The sequence below is a fragment of the Petaurus breviceps genome, unplaced genomic scaffold (assembly GCF_028583685.1).
Source record: "Petaurus breviceps papuanus isolate PSGF00001 unplaced genomic scaffold, PetGlider_PUasm1.0 214, whole genome shotgun sequence".
In the NCBI taxonomy this organism is placed as follows: domain Eukaryota; kingdom Metazoa; phylum Chordata; class Mammalia; order Diprotodontia; family Petauridae; genus Petaurus; species Petaurus breviceps.
In genome coordinates this window covers 16,478,965-16,491,691 of record NW_027185863.1, presented here as the reverse complement: position 1 = coordinate 16,491,691, position 12,727 = coordinate 16,478,965, and the positions used below count along the sequence as shown (strand labels likewise).

The 12,727-nt window shown below is 37.9% G+C and overlaps 1 pseudogene; it reads right to left on the bottom strand.

Moving 5' to 3' along the window:
• Positions 1-8,406: 8,406 nt before the first annotated feature.
• Positions 8,407-9,912, bottom strand: LOC138165630 (RING-type E3 ubiquitin-protein ligase PPIL2 pseudogene; annotated as a pseudogene).
• Between the last annotated feature and the right edge of the window lie 2,815 nt (positions 9,913-12,727).

Here is a 12,727-nt window from a genome sequence, read left to right as displayed (position 1 = left end):
TGTGTGCCTCAAACATGTTTTTGAAACAAGCGATGTATAGGAATACCTGGTTACAATAATTTTTAAATGGCACTATATTGCACCTTAAAGTTAGCTTTTATAGTAGCATTATATAATAACATCTTAAGATTTGCAAAACACTTTACAAATACTTTCTTATTTGATTTTCACAACCCTGGGAGCTATGTCCCACCATAATCTCCATTTTACAGATAAGAAAGTGGAGGCAGGCAGTAATATATGCAATACTTAAGTTTAGGAATTACAGGTACATGCTGTAGCCTTTAAATTTGGTTTTATGACAGAAGCAACAATGTGAGATTTGGTGAGATCTTCTCACCATCTGTTTTCTTGAGATGATTCTCAGATGACCTCTGCCAAGTCCCAGACCTGCTGTGGTAAATCCCTATAGAAAGTAAAGCAGATAAAAGCATGGCATTTTCAGATTCCATGATACTAGTGTGCTTACCATGAGATAGTCACATTCATAAGGTGGCCTTGAATCTTTTGCCAAAAGTCTCATAGAAGAGACAAGTGCCAGATTTCATTTCATTTGAGGATCCCACAGCATGATTTAAAAAAATAAACAATTCCTTATATATTATATTGACTGTTAAGTTCATCTAAAACATAGGTTTTTCAACTAAATCTATTGTTTCATGTTCAAATCCAGATAGAAATAGTGTAAACTCACTGCCTGAAAAATGAGTTTATCATCATCTTATTGACCAAATCTGTAGTATATCACAGCCTTAACAAGGTCTACATAAGTACTATGTATTTAGCTTTGGCATAGACAGTGCTAATTTCATATGCAATTATCAGCCCCTTCCTTCCCATTTTGGTAAATTAACATATTATGTAAAATATCTTGCAAATATGTTGCAGATGTCATTAATAAAACATGAAAGCAGGATCTGTGTCACAGATTAACATTTCCATCATATTGCAAACTCAACCTAAAACCCACAGTTTATATCACCTTGTAAGTGAACTGTATTCCAAGGCATCGCAAACCTTTATTTCATAGTTACAGCAAGTGGCAGTATCTGTACAGAAGGGTCGGGGGTGGTGTGGGGAGGGGGAGGCAGGGAAGCCTGTTTAAATAGACAACATCACCAATGCCTATGCTAGGTGGCACAGATGCACTCAGGGGGATGTCATGCATCATTTCCACTTGTTTGTTTCCCTGGTGATGACATTACTAGCTTGTTTATGGAAGTTCCCTAAACAGAAGGTTGAATCGAGATATGTGAGACTTTAATCTCTTCTAATAGGCTGGCATATTGGGTTGGTGGCTGGATTCAGATTTGTTACCACAGCACAGTTCTGACCTTCAATGAGTCTTTTTTTCCCTAATGTTTGCTTTTGAACTCGAAGAATACATGTTCTCAGTTTCATCTGCTATGTCCCTGTAGGAGATTTGAGAACAAGGTTTTTCTACTGTTATCTGACTCATTCAAGAGGCAAGACGTTGTAGTGGATAGAGGACTGGCCTTGGAATCAGGAAGTCTTGGGGCCAAGTCCTGTCTCTGGTACATGCTGGCTTTTTGACCATGAACAAGGCATTTATACCCTTGGTGCCCCATAATGCACTAAGATACAGATAAGTTGCTTATATGTATCAGTGAAGGTAATTTCTACCCTGGGAATTCTCCAGACACAGGAAATTATAGACCGAAACTTCCAACACACACACACACACACACACACACACACACACACACACATTCCCCAACCATAAAATAATAGACACTTCAAAACCAAAGATGCTTTCTCTGACCATATATCCAGGTCAATAAGCACGTAATGAGTTTCCTCATCTGTAAAATGGGCATAATTATGCTTTTACTGGCTACCTCATAAAGTTGTGAGGAAACAGCTATAAAGGGCAGTATAAATGTGAGTGATTGTCATTATGATACTACAATAGCTTTCTATTTTTAGGAGTTCTATCATTATAAATAAAGAACATAAAATCCTAGGACAATAGATTTGAAGTTGGAAGGAACCAGCTACCTATTTTAGATATCAGTTACAAATATTAATGTGACAAGCTGGGTATAAATTGTAGGGTCTCTCTTGCATGAAAATATGCATTGTAATTTTGATACCAAAGTATTGATTTTTAAAAAATATAATTTCAAGTCCATTAGAAACAATCACAATAAGCAAAAGGCATGCATTGTCAAGGACTCAGTCAGATCATATCAAACTTCTGTGACTGGTTCAAAACAGGCAACATACAGATATTTCATTAGAAGAAAAGAAAAAAAAGACCCATCTCCCCCCAGACCCTTTGATTACTCAAATAACTAAAGGAAGAAGTGGAGATTTTTGTGGAGAAGAGAATATATAACTGTAGAATGTGGCCTAAAATTATCCAGGAGTTCTGCCTATACTGACCAAATTCACTGGCCAAATGCCAACTCTGACTTTCCCTTTCTAGTGAGTAGATGTAGCCTGGGGAGGAATTGTCTTTTACTTTGCATTTGGGTGCTTCCTGTTTTGTTTTCCAACACGTGTAATCTATGGATTCCTGTCAGCTCCTCATAGGTCAAAGACAGCATATACATAAACTCATTTATCCAATAGATTCAAGCTAAGTGGAAACACACACACACACTCATGCCTGCTGGTTCACATCTGCCACATGTGCCACTTTTAAAAATGTTCAAGTAAGTTAGCAGTGATGAAAACATAGATCCTTCAGGAGAATAAAGCCTACGTTTAGTTTTCAAATGTTTAATTTTATCCTATTTAATATTTAGTGGGACCAAAGGGGGAGGGGGTGAGAAGTATGAATTATTGAGAAGACTAATGTTTTTTAAAATAAAATAAAAAACTCACCTCCGTGTAATTTTGTATTGAAAGCTCATTCCATTGGCATTAATTTTTTAATGAAACACTGAGCATAGAGTGAAGCACAATGTTTGCTAATAAGCTGTAAAATTCTGGGAAGGGCTCTCCTATTTTCCCTCATGACAAGCAAGCTCAAGTGAATTCTCTATTACAAGAGTGCCAGGAACAGCAGGGGAAACATGGCCAGAGAAAGCTAAGAATTTGTCTCTTCATCCAGGGCTTTAATGAAAGTTTGACAGCCCATGCTAGTAGTTACACTGGCCTCGGCATCTCCCTGATGAACTATGGAAGAGAGGACATGTTTCCCAAACCATAACTCAGGAGACAAAGGAATCAACCATATGAATTGTTCCTTCTAGTCAGGGAGGGAGAGGGGAAGAGGGAAAGAAGGAGGGAGACGGGGGTGAATTAAAGCAGAATCAATAGGCCGAATGGGTAGGGCTTTGTTAATAGAGAAATCTACCACAGACTCTAGTACAGATGGTGATGTGGGGGATGGGTGAGCCATCAGGGAGGGGAGAAGAGGAAGGACACATAGATGAAAGCTAATTTCTGCTTTATCTGCCATTTGAGTAATCTGCAAAGCGTCCTTGTGTTTCTTTTTGATATATGCATGTGGAAAAAAAAGCATGCTATTGTGACAGAATGTAGTCAACTTGATCATTTTGTGGGGTTCTTTTGCTGTCCATGGGCATTACAACATGCTGAAACTTCTTAGTAATGCTTCCCAGGGACTGGATTTTTTTTTTTTTACTATCCATGGGAATGATATTGCTGTAGGGTCCCTTAAATTAAAAGCAAACAAACAAACAATAGAGAAAATAATATTAGAGGTTTTGTAGGGGGGGGTTGAGAGTTAGAAAAGGAAGAGAAGAAGGAAGGAACATAGAGATGTTCAAATACTGCAAAGACTTTAAGATAGAAAATACTGTCACAGAAGACTACAGGTATTGTAGGAAGAATCCAATTTCTGAAGAAAGGAGAGAAAAATATTTGCAAAGCTTGTAAATGATTTCTGGGAAACTTGGTTGGAAAGGGGCATTAAGTGAAGCCTTCCTTTGGACACATGGTGCACCACAGAATGGTACAGATGCAGCAATAATTATTTACATGGACTTTAATTTTGCATTGTCACTATGACTCAAAAATACATTATTATAAACCCTCTATTTGCCTCAGCAGCAATGAAGAGTGTGACATGTGGGAGACCCTGGTTAGGAAGTGACTGAATTCTATGGTCCTCAGGCTGACAGGGGCTCAAATTGTTACAGATGGGACTCTTTTGGTCTCCTGGGAGAGATTAGAGTCTGTACTGCTCTTAAGAATGTTTTAGAAGGCCTAAGTGCCATGTGTGACTCTCTAAGAAGGGGCACAGCCCGGGGCAGTAAGAATTGTACTGGTAAGAGAGGGAAAAGACAGGTCTAAAATAAATGGACAAGAGACATTCAAGAGATTCAATTTCAATGGGCTACAGTTCACTTTTTGTGTTCATTCCTTTTTTTTTTCTTTTTCTTGAGGAAATTAGGTCCCAAGGTGAAGGGCAATCTCTGTGTAATGTGTTGGCAGAAATATCCACTTATATATTATTTTTCATTGGAATTCATGCCAAAGAATGAAAATAACTTTTTAAAGACACTGAATTAACTTTTTAAAAAATGCTGCAAATATTGTTTTAAAGAGAAAACAGAAAACCTAGCACTTCCAAACTCAAGGAAACACATGCAAGTGAACTTTTAAATATAAACTTTTTATATATTTTGGGACAAACCTTCAAAAGTAGTTGCTTTTCAGTTGTCTGCCTCAAGCCCCCATTCATATGAAAGTAATGGGTATATCCATCAACTCTTGAAATAAGGGGGTTTTTTTTGTAGTTATTTTTATAACTTTAACTACAAAGCAAATACTTTTACAAGATGTATACTTTAGTATATAGGATTCTGATTCACTCCAAAATAATGAAAATGTAAATGTGGTTTAAGTATGACTTACATAGTTTTTGTTGTTGTTTTTTTTTTAAGGTGGGAGGGGGGTGGGAGGGAGAAATTTTCTCCTTTTAAAAATTAGAGTTGTGCAAAACTTTACTGAAAAATACGGGACTGGTTATGAGTACATGAAGATTTTGAATCTGCTCCATTTTGTTTGAAGTTTTTCCAGACTGTTCAAGTAAATGGAAGAGATCAAACTTTCTGATCTCTTGGTCCATTTTATTTCACTTACTTGGTCATCTATAAAGATACTTCGTTTCATTCCTGACATTCTGTCAGGTAGCATTATATGGTAGTATAGTGATATCTAAATGTATATGTATATCCATAACCCCTTTTTAAGGAAAGAACTTATTATTTCATCAGTATAGATAACTTCTGATGAGAAAAGTTCTATCAATGCAAATTTATAACTGTTTATAATTTTCAGTTGTAGAGTGTAATGTAAGGCACTAAGAAGTTAAGTGCCTTGGCTGGAATCACACAGCTAGTATGAGCCACAGCCTATATTTGATCCCATGTCTTCCTGATATTACGGTAAACTCTCTATCTGCTATGCTGCCAAAGTTATCCATATCTAATCTGAATCTGTATCTATATTTACATCTATAACTACATCTATACCTAACTTTATGTCTAATATCTGTATTATTTTCCCTTGGAGATTTTGAAAATTCATGTTGGAATTTGTCATGTCTGGACATATCTATTGACTCATTCAAATGCAAAACTCAGAAAGTATAGATTTCCACTTACTATATAAACCTATCTCTTATCAAGTCCCCATTGTATTATTCACTTAATCTATCCCCAACACAAATTCTCAAGCCCACCTTCAACTTGTACATTCTCTAAGGATGAATTAGTCCCAACAAATTGAAAACTTTAAAGACTGTCCTCTGGGAACTTCTTCATCTTCTCTCCTTTTCAGCTTAAACTGTCTCTATATATCTTATTTTCCATTCCTTTGTTACTTCCTTTTGAAAAAAAAAAAAGATGGCTTTCCTTTATGCTCAGTGTAATACCTTTACTTGTGTCCTTGATCTGATCTTATACAATCCCATATTCCTTCCGCATGACCTCACTTCATCAATTGTGCCCACTGTCTTCCATCTTCAGACCCTTCCTTTCTATGAGTGCACTTTCCTCTCCCTACATTCTTAGATGATTTTAAATTAGTTTTATTTTTTAAGTAACATTAATATATTTTTATTTATTCTCCCATAAAAAAAAGAAAAGGAAATTCCTTATAACACATATCAATAGTCAAGCAAAACAAATCCCTTCATTTGCTGTGTTCAAAAAATATCTGTCCTATATGCATTCTGAATCTATCATCTATCTGTCAGGAAGGAGATGGTAGACTTCATTAGTCCTCTGAAATCATAGATGGATATTCAGCTGATCATAATTTTTTTTTAAAGCAATCGGGGTTAAGTAACTTGCTCAAGGTTACAGGGCCAGTTATTTCTAGGTGTGGTGCTGAGTATCTGCGCCCAGATTTGATCCAGGTCTTCCCGACACTGGAGCCGGTGCTCTTACTCACTGAGCCACCTGGTCACCCCTACACAATTAGGGTTAAGTAACTTGCTCAAGGTTACATGGCCAGGTGTTTCTGGGTGGGTGCTAAGTGTCTGAGCCCGGGATTAGATCTCCAGGTCATCCCAACACTGGAGCCGGTGCTCTTACTCACTGTGCTACCTGGCTGCCCCTGATCATAATTTTTTTATAGCTTTCAAAGTTCTTATTCTTTACAGCACTATATAAATAACTCTCCTAGTTCTGCTCATTTAATTCTTTATCAGTTTAGAAAAGTCTTCCTTTTTCTCTTTTTTATAATACTAATATCATATATATATGATTTTATTAACTGCATCAGTTTATACAAGTCTTTTCTTATTCTTTTAAAATTTTCTATTTCCTTCTTTCTTATAGAACAAGAGAATTTCATCACATTCATATGCCACAATTTGTTCAACCTTAGATTGCCAGAATTTTTTAAAATAAATGTTACAAGCCCAGCTTATTCCCTCAAGATACTACTCTTACCTCCTTTCTCTTCTTTCTGCACTCTCCCTTGATAATTTTCCCAAACCCCAGAGGTTCAACTATCATTTCCTTTCAAATGACTCCCTAAATCTATATTCTCTTTCCGGGGCCTTTCTCTCATCTGAACAGTAGCTCAAGCTTTAATACTGCCTTGTCAACATATTCAGTGGATTGTAAAAGTGGCCCATATAATTTAACATATCTTAAGTCAACCTCATTATCTTTCTCCTTCCAATCACTTCATCCCACCCCTAACGTCATTTGTGTAAATGGTACCATGATCCTTCCAGTCACCTAGGCTTAAAACTTGTTGTTATCATTATCACTTCTCTCATATCTTCATATATTCTTATTAGCTAAATCCCGTAGATTCGACCTCCACAAATCCTCTCTCATTCATCCCTTCACTCTCATGTTTACTGCCCATGTTATTGGCTGGTACACTTGGTTCAAAAATTGTACGCCTTGTATATTTTTTTGAAAAAGAAAGGTTGATGTAGGAAAGGGTGACAGAGCAGTATTGTTCTGAGTGTGTTATAAACATACACACACATATAAAACACACACAGATATAAAATAAGTATATATATATATGTATGCACGTGTGTATAACATATGTATATATGCATGCACATACATACATGTGTGTGCATGCATGTATGGAAATATCTAACTTTGAGAGAGAAATTTACGGTGGATAACATTAGGATGAAGAGGAGGAAAGAATGAAGAAACATTCCATTATGTAAGTGGAATATCAATGTCAATGGCAGTTTTTTATGACATTTTAATTTAGAAACTCATTGTCTTTTGCCTAGACAAATAATCCAGAAGGATTTATTAAGTGCCTACTGAGCAACATCTGTAATGGTTATTGGGATACAAACCCCCAAAGGAATCCACCATTGCACTGATGAAGCTCACATTCTTTCAAGGAAGAATCAATCATATGCACATATAAGAAAATGTGAACTAGACAAAAAGTGTCTAAAAAGGTGATCTCAGTGCTGGAGTGAGGAGGGTGGCACTGTTCTTCCATGCCTTTAGCTTGGTGCCTTTCAAATACCTTTTATGAAATGGTAGCAGATCAGTTTTCATAAAGCACAGCTCTTTTTATATTTATTTGTTCAAAAGCCTTCAATGGCTCTCCATTGTCAAACAAATTAATTCCAGATTCCTTAACCTGACATTAGAGACCTACCATAACTTATCCACTGTATTTCTTTTATTTTTTTTAAGAGCATCCTGCTTTATTTCAGGTTGAAATGTCCTCCCCCTTCCCTCAGTCCCTTGCCTCCTCAAATTGGCAACTCTACAAAGATTTTTCCCTAATCCCACACCCTTGGAACCAAGATCTGTGCCAGCCTTGAACTGACTCTGTCACCAGTGGGTTCAAACTTTCAACAGTTGGTGCCTCCTAGACTGAGACCATTACCAGGAAATGAAGTTCCCTGAGTCCCAACTGATGGAGGGCTCTTTCTCTGTGGCTCATTTTGTGGCTTTGGATTAGCTATATTTGCCCACTTCCTAACTGCAAGTCCAAGGCCCTGAACTCTCCAATTTTTGACTGTGCCACCTTGGCCTTCACCTTGGAGTGGTCTCCTCCTCCAGGCATGTTTCTCCTGTTCTTCAACAATCTATCTGCCTTTTCACATGGGTCTATAAAAACAACAGCAAAATCAATTATAATCTCCTTGGGTGTTAGGGTTACTTTTCATGTTCTCCAAGGCTTTGAGGGTATCAAAATGATCAGCAACTCTGCCAAAGATGGTGTGTTTCTTGTCCAGATAAGTACAGGCTTGAAAAGTGATTTAAAAATAAAACAAACCAACGAACAAAACTAAGACTTGTTGCAGGGAGGTCCAGAGAGCCAAATTTAGCTCGTCTAACTTTTTTTTCTCCAGAGTCCTCACCATTGTGGCCTGGAATTTCATTCCCTTTAGAGTCTTTGTGAAGTTCCTGCAATATCTTTCCAGTCTCACCCTTGCTGCTTTCCAGATAAGTTGGGTCCCACCTGACTTTCTCTTCCCTGGGTCTAGGATGCTTAGATGGTTCTTAAAATGATAAAAATTAACCATATCCAACTTGATTAGATTCATGGGATCCTGGAGAATCAGGATGTTCTGGTGAAAAAAGGGCTTATCTGTCATCAGGTCTTCGTAACTCTTGTTTTGGATATTGCTCCACTGTCTCATAAGCATACATGTTGCTGGTTCACTGGATTTCCACAATATAGAAGTTCTTGGTGAAGCCAGTGAGCAACAATGGACAATGGTATTTACCTTCATTATTTTTTGTAAAGTTCAGTTTGATCAGAGACATGGCATCCAGTTTCTCTCTGCTGCTAGGGTTGGTTCCATATTTCTTTATCCAAGGCACAATATTCAGTAATTTAAAGACCACTCCCTGGGAGTCAACACCAGTCATGCAAACAGCTTCAGTGGCAGGCTACAGTGATCAAAAGGTAAGCAATGAAAATTTGCTTGTGGGAGATCAGGCTTCTTACCACTATATAAGTCTGTGTATTTAGCATTTGTTATGTATATCTTATCCTGCTGCCACTTCCCTATGGTTGCAGCAGGGGTCAGGGTGAGTGTCTTCCCCCAGTCCAGGATTCTTCTAACCCTGGGGCCTGCATCACACTACTGCTGCCACTGGCTTTGGAACTTTGTCCTTTCTTGGTATACCTCCCAGGGCCTCCTTAACTGGGAATAGGAAAAGTCACTTCTCATGTTCAAGTCTGCACTGGATCTGTGACTTGGAACTGACTACTGAGGGACAAAACTGCCTGTTTACACCAGTCCAAATCTCAGTTTTCTGGTATGGGTAGAGCTTTGGTATGAGACTAGAACCTCTTTCCCTGGTGTACAACCTCTCCCTGGGTGCTGGAGTTTTCTTCACCCAGCAATGTGCTCCTGGTCAGACCTGTCCGCATTATCCACAGAATTTTCTCTGTATCCTGTGTTTGGAGTTCTTTAGACAGGAACTTGCTGTTTGGCTTTCTTCCATCCACCATCTTTTCTTCACTTTCTATATCTTCTCATTCTAATCCAATTATTTAGTTTTTTCTTTACTATATAGCATTGCAAATATTATTAATCTCATTTCACAAGTGAATAAATTGATGTTGAGAAATGTTTACAGATTTGCTGTTTGAATGAAAATCTCCTGTCTCTAAGTCCAGGACTTTCCCCATTACATCATATCATACTTCTATTTCATTGCTAAAGTGAGAGGCAGAGTGACAACATATAGAGTGAGAGACTTGGAGCCAGAAATATCTAGCCTTGTCACTGTGCACAAGTCATTTAACTTCTTGGATCCTGTTCCCTATTTATAAAATGAAAATGATAACAATACCACTAATTTCTGTTTCATAGGATTGTGAGGCTCAGGCAAGATAATGTATATGAAACATTCTGCAGACTTTAAAATGAGATCCATACATCATTTGTCTCTGAATTAGGGGATACCACTGGTCTCTCAAAAACTGAAAGAATTTTGGAGATCAGGCAAATCGAAATGGAGAGCTCTATGGTCATGCATAATCAGGCTGTGACACAGAGGAATTACACAGAGAATCAGAGTCAAAGGTGTCAAGAGAGAATGCACACCCAGAGGAAAAAGAAGGGGGATGCTACCTTCAAATACTTATCAGTGCTGAGAGGGTCCTTCTTCACACTTTCCCATCATTGTTCCTACAAGTGTGTTGGCAGAAGAAGTCTTTGTTACAATCACATAAATACCCAAATAAAATGTAAAGGATGTATAAAGATGCTATCTGCATCCAGAGAAAGAATGAATTGATAAATAGAAGTATATATAGAATAACTTTACATATATATGTACACCTATTTGTGTCTAATGGTAACCACCTCTGGGCCTGGGTGAGGAGGGAGAAAGGGGAGGTAAAAAGGGGGGGAAATTTACACGATAACTTTATTGTGTGTTTGAAGGGGTGAAAAGCCATGCACAAGCAGCTTTTCGGAGGACTGCTGCTGTGAACAGCTTTCAAGATTCTGATTAAATAGTATAGTGAACACTCTATTCAATAACAAATCAGAGCAAAACATTCACAGAGAATCAAGATTCAGCATTCACAATGTTACAACTTATCACAGAAAATCAAAATACAGCATTCACAACGACTTATCACTAAAATGGCCACATAGTTTTCACCAAAGTGGTCACAATAATTTTCAACAAAGTACACTCATTTAGTAACTCAATCATTCAATCATCCTTAAGGCCTCCTTAAGGGTCACAAAATACAATAGTCAAAGTTCTCCACTCATGGGATACATTAAGTTACAAATCAGTCACTTTTCAGTTGTCAGTCACTTTTCAATCATCAGTCACTACTCAATATCCTCTTAAAGGGTAGTGGAAAATACACAGGCCATCCACCCCTAGGTCACAGCAAATCGTAATCTTCTCAATCAGTACACAGTACCCAAGTAAAGTCTTCTTTCAGCTTGACTTGAGGCTGGCTCTCAGCTTCCATGGTTCCTCTTCCATGGTCCCAGCTCCAAAACTGTCACCTGGATTCTAAGGCAGGCAGCTTCCAGTTCCTTGTCCAGGTCCTTGTCCAATTTTTCATCCAGTTCCCATTCTATATTGAAGCTCACAGTGTCCAGTCTACCTCAAGTCCTTCACAGTTCCTGTTTCTGGGAAGACAAAGCTTGACAGAGCCACAATAATATACATGCACATTGCCAGCACCATCATCAATTCTCTATCTGCTTGTGAAATCAACTCAGACCTATCAACAAGGTCTGAGAACTCAAAACAAATCATCAACATAGAAATCAATACAGACCCACAAACAAGGTCCAAGAGTCAGCATAAATCATCAGTAAAGTCCCAGGACCTCCAAAACCCTCCTCCAGGATTTCTGTAAGCATACAACCAGGAAATCCTCTTTCAGGGCTTCCAGTAAGGTCCCAGGGCTTCTGTACAAAGTATAAACAAACATTAACACAGACAGAGCAGACAAACAGAGTGCCAGGATACCACAAGTATTCTCCTTGACTCTGCCACCACTAGAGTCCTCTTTTCATCTCCTGCTGTCTCTAGCCCTGGGGCTCTCCTTATATAGTCATTAGCTCCTCCTCAGGAGTTCATAAGTTGTGGAGTTCACACTGTTCTGTTTCTTAACAGACTGAAACAAGTTATTAATTCAATAGCTGAAACAATGTGTGAACCACTTCTGTGCTTGCCATTACAAGGGGATAGCAAGTTGTACGTAGTGGATTTGCAACTTCATGTGCAATCTTTTTTTCTGGGCGGGGCAGGTTATACTATGTTATGGAAGTGCTTGTTTTATTCCATAAAATTAAATAAATTGAAAGAAAAAATAAACAAGAAAAATATAGATAACAATTAAAGGCAGTAAATGGTAAGTTAAACAATTAATGGTGCAGAAGGGAAATGTAATTAGAGTTGGGGAATGATCTAGGAAAGAGTGTAACTTGGTGCTGAAGAGTTCTGAGAAGACCTTGAGGAGGAGGTGGAATTGAGTCAGGATTTGAAGAAAGATCTCAATAAATAAAAAGTAGAAGTGAAAGCATTGCAGGCCAGGAAGGAAGAGCATTCCACAACCAGTCTACATATAGTAAATGCTGAGGTTCTTATACAGATGATGACCCCGAAGCTCCTACTTTGTTGTTGTTGTGAATTAATCACAATGAAGATTGTGGTTTGTGGGTTAGTCTTTTCATGTGAAAGTATTTTTGCTCTATAACTAAAAAAAATTTGTCAACAGCCGAGAAACAACAAAATTCATGGATCCACTGGCATCTCTTTGGCTCCGTAGTAACTCTGTCAGGATG